This window comes from Rhamphochromis sp. 'chilingali', assembly GCF_963969265.1.
Source record: "Rhamphochromis sp. 'chilingali' genome assembly, chromosome: 6".
In the NCBI taxonomy this organism is placed as follows: domain Eukaryota; kingdom Metazoa; phylum Chordata; class Actinopteri; order Cichliformes; family Cichlidae; genus Rhamphochromis; species Rhamphochromis sp. 'chilingali'.
In genome coordinates this window covers 4473222-4482478 of record NC_137933.1, presented here as the reverse complement: position 1 = coordinate 4482478, position 9257 = coordinate 4473222, and positions in this window count along the sequence as shown.

Genomic DNA, 9257 nt, shown 5'->3' with positions numbered 1-9257 from the left:
CCCCAAACGCAATTTCATTGTTCTTGACAATGACAATAAATAAATAAATACTAAATACACACACACACACACACACACACACACACACACACACACACACATACACACACACAGGTAGAAAAGAAACAGAGAGCAACAAAGAACGAGAGCAAATAGAAAACAACTTTAATCTAACATTAATGTTGTTTGATGATGATAAAAACAAAGAAATCACAAAGTATGTTTTGATAGCAGGCAGGAAAGCCATGATTCTTGGGCAGTATAACTCAGGAAACTGGTGCTATTTATTATTCATGTTAACCAGGATTGGTTTGAACGTTTTACTTTTGCATTCCAACTCCAGTAGCACCATCCCAGCTGACACTGAGCAAGAGGAGATCTTTATCCTATTGTCAGAACCATTTGCACCCACAACAATTAACTAACAACAGTGACACTGACCCGCAAGCTTCACAGCAGAGGTGTTATGTGCTTCAACACTGTTTTTGGTTTTTGTCAGGTCATCTTGACACACTCTTATCAAAATATTGCAAAGACTGCATGTGCCATTTTGTGCAAGATTTCATGCAAGTCATCTGTTGCACTACGAGTTTTTCCATCATAGTCAGAAATCGTATTGATCAACAAAGACACAGATTTTTTATATATGTATATATGTATACATACATATATACATACGTATACATATACATACACATTAGCACACTAGCATCTTGCACCCTGCTGTTATGTGCTGGATTGTCTAAAGGGCATCTTTACACAGCCTGCACCTGGGGTCATGCCTTTTATGGTAGATCTAAGCCACTTTCAATCTTGTGCTTAGAGCTTGCTTGTGGCTGTCTTCCTGGGGCCCGTTCTTCGTACGTCGCTTACTACATCCAAGATCAAATGACACATCCAAGATCAAATCATCGCGCTAACCGTGAGCTCGCTAATCCGGTTCCCCGAACACACCTGCTGTTGACGATTAGTACAGCTGGACGCAGTAATGTGACATCACTGGGTGTCGTAAAAGGGGCCACGCATCGATAGTAGAAACATTGATCGGCAACCCTCTGATTGGTCGGCGAAAATGTCGACGGAGCGCGCTCGGCTCGGTATTTTTCGGCAGCAGAGCAAGAACTCTTGAGTGAGGGATTTCAGGAGTTTCAGAGTTTAATCAGAACGCAAGGGAACACTGCAAAGGCTGCAAAAGCAAGGAGCGAGGGCTGGCAGGAAGTTGCTGACAAATTAAACTCGTAAGTAATTTAATAATAACAATAATAATGGAGTGGATTGATATAGCGCTTTTCAAGGCACCCAAAGCGCTTTACAATGCCACTATTCAGTCACTCTCACATTCACACACTGGTGGAGGCAGCTACAGTTGTAGCCACAGCTGCCCTGGGGCAGACTGACAGAAGCCAGGCTGCCATATCGCGCCATCAGCCCCTCTGGCCAACACCAGTAGGCGGTAGGGTAGATTTATTATATTACACTATATTATCCAATATTATATTACATTATATTATAATATGTTATATTTTATCCTCTTTCACATTAGAGCCACGACAGGACCCACTAGAACATGGGAACAGGTAAAAGTGAAATATAAGAATATCCTACAGAATGGTAATATTTATCACTTATATTGCTTTTAGTCTCTTGGAAAGAGACCCTGGAATAATCTGTTTGTTTATAACAGCAACCAAGAAAAGGGCAGAGGAAAAAAAGACAGGTGGTGGTCCTGCACCCCCTCGTCAACAAGTTGGTTAAGTGAATAATACCCTCACGGGAAAATCGATATCTCTCTATGAGCACACTGTCGCGCTGAGCTAAAGGATCCTGTCTATCCCGCAATATACGCTGAATTCTGAGGACTCTCCTTATCAATCTTGCACCTTCCGCAATGGGTGGCTCGCGTATACGGACAGGACATGGCTGCGACAGGCTTCCCAAATCCACCTTCGCTTTTATAGCCGTGGTCTCTCATCTTGATTACACGAAGTAATTTACAATTGCTACTCTGAAATATGAATTAAATCTGTAATAATCACATACATGTAATAGAATGTTAATAGTACATTTCCCTTTTTTAGGAAATGACCTGTGTGAAATCAATAAATGGATCAGGTGCTGCATTGTCTTTAGTTACATTGATGTTATTTATTTATGGTGAAACAGTGGTGGAATATCGCTGTTGCTTTCGTATGATGACGCGGACATACCTGCGTGGCCGCGATCTAATCCTGTTTACATAAAGTAAACCTGCTCCCGAGCAGGTTTATGCTTACGGCTCTGTTGCTATGACAGCAAGTCCCGGATGAGCTTCGGGGAACCGACTGATCCAGGATCACGCGAAATCGTCAACAATCTAATCCGGCTAACCTACTTAGCGAGGTACGAAGAACGGGCCCCTGATGTACTCATGGATGTTTGTTGTTTCATCCTGGACAGTGTTTCTGACACTCACTAGTCCTCTGCTTCCTTCCTTCCGCTCGTCATACATTTTCAAGTTGCTGAAAATTGAGGTGATTGTCCCAGTAGGTTATATGATCCACGACAGAGCGTAGGTGTTGATTATCCAGATCTCGTTTTTCCCATTCAGCTGACTCCTCGGGACTTGCCTCACTCTCTGCACGTATGTGGTGGTTGCGGCTTTCCTAGGGGCCTCTTCATGGTTCTGTTTGCCTGGGATTCCCAGGTACTAGCAGCTGCCCTTAGTGTCTGTGCTGTTGACTTCTGGTAGTGCTGTTCCCTCAATTTTGAAAACCTTCCCTCTCTTCATTACCATCCAACTATCCAGTGGCATTGGTATAGATCCTCATTTTGTGGACCAGAGAATTGATGTCTTATTCAAATGGCTTGAAGTTGACCTCTAGTGTTGTTCGCCATCTACCCATCAAATTCCTGTTCTTAGGGGGTTGTTGATCTTGTACAGTTTTAGGCATTCCCATATCTCACAGTTTGGTGAGTCTGTTCTTACAGTCTAAGGCATTTGCTCAGTATCCCAGTAGCTGGCATCTTGTCCCTTTGGTGTTTCTGCCTCTTCCCTTCTGGACCCCACTCATGTACTGAGCAATTTGCCTGTTTGTTTTAGCTGTTATGATGGCTCAAATGAGCTTCAAAGCTGTGGCTATTGGCCTGTAGTTGGGTGGGATCAGTCCCTTCCAGGAGGAGCAGGACTGTCTGGCCTTCAATTATTCATTCTGGATGAGTCTCATCCAGTAGCAACAAGTTGATTTGTGCTGCCAGATAGTCATGGAGTGCAGATACAGCTGGTTGCTGGCCAACTTTTTCATATCTCAGGTGGATATCCAAGGCTGCAAGTCTTTGCTTGGGACTTTCTAAGGTCTCGAGTGTGGGCAGCTTGCTGTACTTCACCTTAAAACTTTGAAAAGATTCACAAGGAGTAAATTAATGTTCATGTTTGTGCATCAAGAGCGGCACACGTCTTCAGAAAAAAGGGTGCAATTGATGCATTGTGTGATTTCCTTTGTTTGAGAAAAATCATGAAATCAGAGATCAACACCTGACAAAGTAACCAAGACATAATAACCTAAAAATGAAAGAAGCCTCAATTTTACATTATCTCATTCCAAGACAGGCAGTAAGGTGACTGCACTTTAACCAGGTTTTTGCTATGCTAAAATATAAATTCTCTTCTCAGACTTTAAATGAATTATTTTGTTTTGCCATTTGGCACCGGTAATTCAAAATAATTGAATTTAGTTTGTCTAAACAATATGGGATTCATTTTGCATGTAGGGCAGATAGTCTGACTGTCTGCAAAAGAAATTGAATTGTGTCAAGACGGTGAAAAAACCATCAGCGTAATAATAAAGAAGAGACAATCATTTCTGGGCTGGAAAATGGATTCCATTTGTGTCTGAGGCACATTTCATTGTAGATCACACAATGAGTGACACAGTTCATGGTACAGAATTCATCAATTAATTTGCATCCACCTCCATTCATCCACCCCTCCTATGCTCTCTCTCTCTCTTGCTTTTCTATTCTCTCTTTTGTCTATTGTATTCAAGGCATTTCTACTTTTTTCATGTTACCACTGAGTGGCACCTCTCCATTTTTAATCAACGACTTTAGGACTAAAGATAGTGCCTATTCTTCAGTCCAGTCAATGAGGTTTGGCTGTGTTATTGAATTATTCTATCAGCCGTCTGTCCCCACGATAAAGAATACATCCTATTGTTAAGAAATAGATTCCCATCTGGGAGAAGGAAAAAGGGAGTGTGGGAGAAGAATGGCTCTGTCATGTTCCCACCACCCTCATCTCTTGTGCTTGCCATGGATAACATCAGAGTCAGAGCCAGGAGGTTAAATCTGAGAGCTTTGTCAGGTGGAAATATGATGAACTGCATATATTACCAAGATTAAAATGAAATGAGTTGACATTAGACCAAAGCATGACTCAATTATCACAATGTGAAGCAACAACAGGAAAAGTGGAGCCATGGGCAAAGGTTCTGTTCACACGTGGCAACATTGTGGGTCCTAAGTTGACATCAAGTACATTGGTTCACACCTGATATTAGAATGCACCTCTGCATGCATCTCAAGTGATCAGATGCCACTTTATATGCAAATAAACGTGACTTTGAAGAAGAAATCTCTATGTGGTTGTTTTGCACCTCCTTGTAGCAGAGGTTCATGTTTTATTTACTTATTTCCAGACTTTTGGTAATAGGAATTGTAATTTGGGGTTTGCGAGTTTTAGTGGAGTGTAGACTGAAAATGCTTGTGATGCGTGCATATCCACGTAAAGCAAGGTAAAGTCATACATGAATCAATGAATCAGCTTAAAGTAACTGAAACCAAAAGCAATAATGTTTTGACAAATTTATACTCACTATAGCTGTGGTTCAGCTTGACGTGTATTCAACCTGACGCTGGCCCCAGGACTTTGGCCACATGTCGCCATTTGCAAGGATGTTCATAGCAAGTATAAACTGTCAGTTTATTCAATCCTTCAAAGTTAGATCACAATCATGCAAATGATCTGGTCTTAACTGAATCAACTAATAAAAATAATATAGGACAAAAGTTAAAACCGTTACGTCTCATTTGCCTACCAGGTCGGAGACGTTCAGGTTTATTAATAATAATAATAATAATAATAATAATAGTAATAATAATAAATGTTATTTATAAAGTGCCTTTCAAGACACCCAAGGACACTGTACAATAGGATGAAACACATAATAGAACAATGACACAATGAATAACAATAAAACAAAAGCACAAGATAAAATTAACAAACAGTGGGTTCAAAGTGAATATGCAGATGTGAACAGATGGGTTTTGAGTTGAGATTGAAACTTGGGGAGAGAACCAATGTTTCTTATATCTGGGGGTAGAGAGTCCCACAGCCTGGGAGCAGAGCAGCTAAAAGCTCTGCTTCCCATGGTGGTGAGGCGGAAGGAAGGTACAGCAAGCTGGATAGAAGAAGAAGAACGAAGTGAGCAGGCAGAAGAGGTAGTGCTTAACAGGTCAGAAAGGTAAGGAGGTGCAAGGTTATGAATGGCCTTGAAGGTGAGCAGAAGAAGTTTGTATATTATCCAAATATATGGATAATATACAATGGGGCGATCGTGGCTCAAGAGTTGGGAGTTCGCCTTGTAATCGGAAGGTTGCCGGTTCGAGCCCCGGCTTGGACAGTCTCGGTCGTTGTGTCCTTGGGCAAGACACTTCACCCGTTGCCTACTGGTGGTGGTCAGAGGGCCCGGTGGCGCCAGTGTCCGGCAGCCTCACCTCTGTCAGTGCGCCCCAGGGTGGCTGTGGCTACAATGTAGCTGCCATCACCAGTGTGTGAATGTGTGTGTGAATGGGTGGATGACTGGATATGTAAAGCGCTTTGGGGTCCTTAGGGACTAGTAAAGCGCTATATAAATGCAGGCCATTATCCAGCATTTCACAGGGAGCCAGTGAAGTTCCTGAAGAACAGGAGTGATGTGCTGGTAGGAGGGGTTCTGGTGATAACGCGAACAGCAGAGTGCTGATTAGAAGATCATTAGTTTACTTTAAGTAAAGCAGTTTCTGTACTGTGACATGAACAAAAACCAGATTGAAATCTCTTATAGATGTTATTATTAACCAGGTGTGAATGAAGTTAAACTGCAAATACTTTTTCGAGTATTTTAGAGATGAAGGGTAGATTAGAAATCGGACAGAGGTTGTTAAAGTTGTTAGGATCTAAAGAAGGTTTTTTTCAGTATGGGAGTGACTGAAGCAATCTTGAATAAGAAGGGAACGAAACCGGTGATGAGTGAAGAGTGAATGATAGCAGAGATGAGTGGGAGTAAGGAAGAGAAGCAGGATTTCACAAGCCCTGTAGGCATAGGGTCAAGTTGACATGTGGCAGACTTTGATTTACAAATAAACTCAGAAATATCAGATAAATCAAGAAGATGAAAAGTGGAAAACGGCTCAAAATAGAGAGAAGGTTCTGGAGAGGGAGCAGACACAACATCCAGTCCAGTCAGGTCACATGCAAGGCACTCTAGGGGACTAAAGGTATCAACGATAACTGGCAAGACATTTAAGTGCTGACGAAAAATGATCGTGAGACCACCCCCACGACCTGAGCAGCGAGGTTTAGAAAAGTAAACAAACCCCGGAGGAGTAGATTCATTGAGCTCAGAAAAGTCATCAGGTTGTTGCCAGGTTTCAGTTAAACAGAAAAAGTCAAACTTACAGTCAGATGTGAGGTCTTGGATGAGAGGTCCCTTATTTGTCAGTGAGCGGATGTTTAGAAGACCAAAGTTGAGTGGAGTATTTTCTTTTTCGCTAATCGCGGTGGACGCCCTGGTCAGGTGGGCTAGAGATCGGTGGTTGACAGCCCGATGAGGTTTCCTGCGAGGTTGGCGAGTAGCAGACCAAAACGAATTAATTTTGTCTGCTTTGTCTGGAGTTGAGGAAAATCCTGCGGGACCCACGATGGCTGTATCTCCGGCGAGGCTTGGAAGTGATGTCCAGGTGGTAGTGGAGCTCCGCCGGCGATGGGAGCGGCAGCTGACCGCGAAGGCACAGGAGCTCAGCGGCCGTATAGTGGAGCAGTCCAGCCGTAGGATGGTAGACAAGCGTCAGGAGAATCCAGAATAGTGCTGACCAGCTCCAAAACATCTTGGCCCACATCTTAGACAATGTGGAGGAAAAAGAGCAGAGCCTCAGATCAGATCTGTTAGCTGTTACTCTTTCAAGGATGTTTGATATAAAGGAAGGTTGGAGATTGGCCTATAATTAGCTAAGACTGCGGGGTCTAGAGATGCTTTTTGAGTAAAGGTTTAACTACAGCCAGCTTGAAGGCCTGTGGTACATAGCCGATTATTAGAGATAGGTTGATCATATTTAAGATTGAAGCATTAATTAATGGCAGGACTTCTTTGAGCAGTTTTGTAGGAATGGGGTCTAAAAGACACGTTGATGGTTTGGAGGAAGTAATTATTGAAGTTAACTCAGAAAGATCAATTAGAGAAAAAGAGTCTAACTTAACATCAATGGTACTAAGAGTAGCTGTAGATAATATTACATCTGTGGGATGATTATTGGTAATTTTTTCTCTAATGATAAAAATTTTATTTGTGAAGAAGTTCATGAAGTCATTACTAGTTAACGTTAAAGGGATGGTTGGCTCAACAGAGCTCTGACTGTTTGTCAGCCTGGCTACAGAGCTGAAGAGAAACCTGGGGTTGTTCTTATTTTCTTCAATCAGTGACGAATAGTAAGATGTTCTGGCTTTGCGGAGGGCTTTCTTATAAAGCAACAAACTATTTCTCCAGGCTAAATGATGATCCTCTAAATTTGTGACACGCCATTTCCTCTCCAGCTTATGAGTCATCTGCTTTAGGCTACGTGTTTGAGAATTATACCATGGAGTCAGGTACTTCTGCTTTGAGACCTTAGTTTTCACAGGAGCTACAGTATCCAGAGTCGTACGTAGTGAGGAGGTTAAATTATTAACAAGATGATCAACTGCTGTTGGGGTAGTGTTTAGATAGCTGCTCTGCTCTATGTTGGTACAGGGCATTTCGAGATGATAAGAGTGGGTGGATTATATTCTTAAACTTAGTTACAGCACTTTCAGAAAGACATCTACTTTGATAAAGTCTACTCTCCACCGCTGTGTAATCAATTATTGTAAATGTAAATGTTATCAGGAAATGATCAGACAGGAGAGGGTTTTCAGGAAACACTGTTAAATGTTCAGTTTCTATGCCATATGTTAAAACAAGATCTAGAGTGTGATTAAAGTGGTGGGTGGGTTCTTTTACAGTTTGAGAGAAACCAATTGAGTCTAATAACAGCCATGTTGAGGCTGTCATTTTTAGCATCTACATGGATGTTAAAATCACCCACAATAATTATTTTATCTGAACTGAGCACTAAATCAGATAAAAAGTCTGAGAAATCAGACAGAAACTCTGAGTAAGGCCCAGGTGGACGATAGATGATAACAAATACACACAAAAGGGGTGTTTTTTGTTTTGTTTTTTTATTTTTTGCTCATAAGCAGAGAGTGCTTGCTAGTGCTATCCTTAGACGTTAAACGTGATGAAACTATTCAGGAAAAAACGCCGCGTATATATTGTTTATCATGACTCTACGTGGCCTATCAACACAATTTAAAAACTGGTATACATCACCTTGTTGCTTTGTCATCCTAAAGTGGTCATGTGATTGGCTTACCACGACTACTATATTCTTCCTCATGTGATTATTTTGCCCCCTTAGCTCCAGGTGTTGTGCCAAAAAGTGATCGTCTGTTAGAAAGTGATTGCCGTCCGCGTGAGCGCACAGCTGCTGAAAGCTGTAGCGCCCAGATTACTTACAGCTACTTCTGTGTAACTGATATAAGATGCGGTAAGCTGAACACAGCTTCAACTGTCTGTTTGTTGAAAAATAGTAACGCGACCGCACCACTTTTTTTTTTTTAGTAACAGCGTTGTATCAATAGAAATAAATGGTAAATGGACTGATTCTTATATAGCGCTTTTCTACTCTACCGGAGTACTCAAAGCGCTCTATACAACATGCCTCATTCACCCATTCACACCCACTCATACAAGCACTTCCTTCTATACTTAAGTGCAATCTAAGCATTCACACACATTCACGCTCCGATGGACGCATTGGAGAGCAACTTGGGCTCTGTATCTTGCCCAAGGATGCTTGGCATGCAGACTGGGGAAGCCAAGGATCGAACCACCAACCTTAGTAACGCCGTTATTCCCATCACTGCCACCGGCAGATAGAAGAAG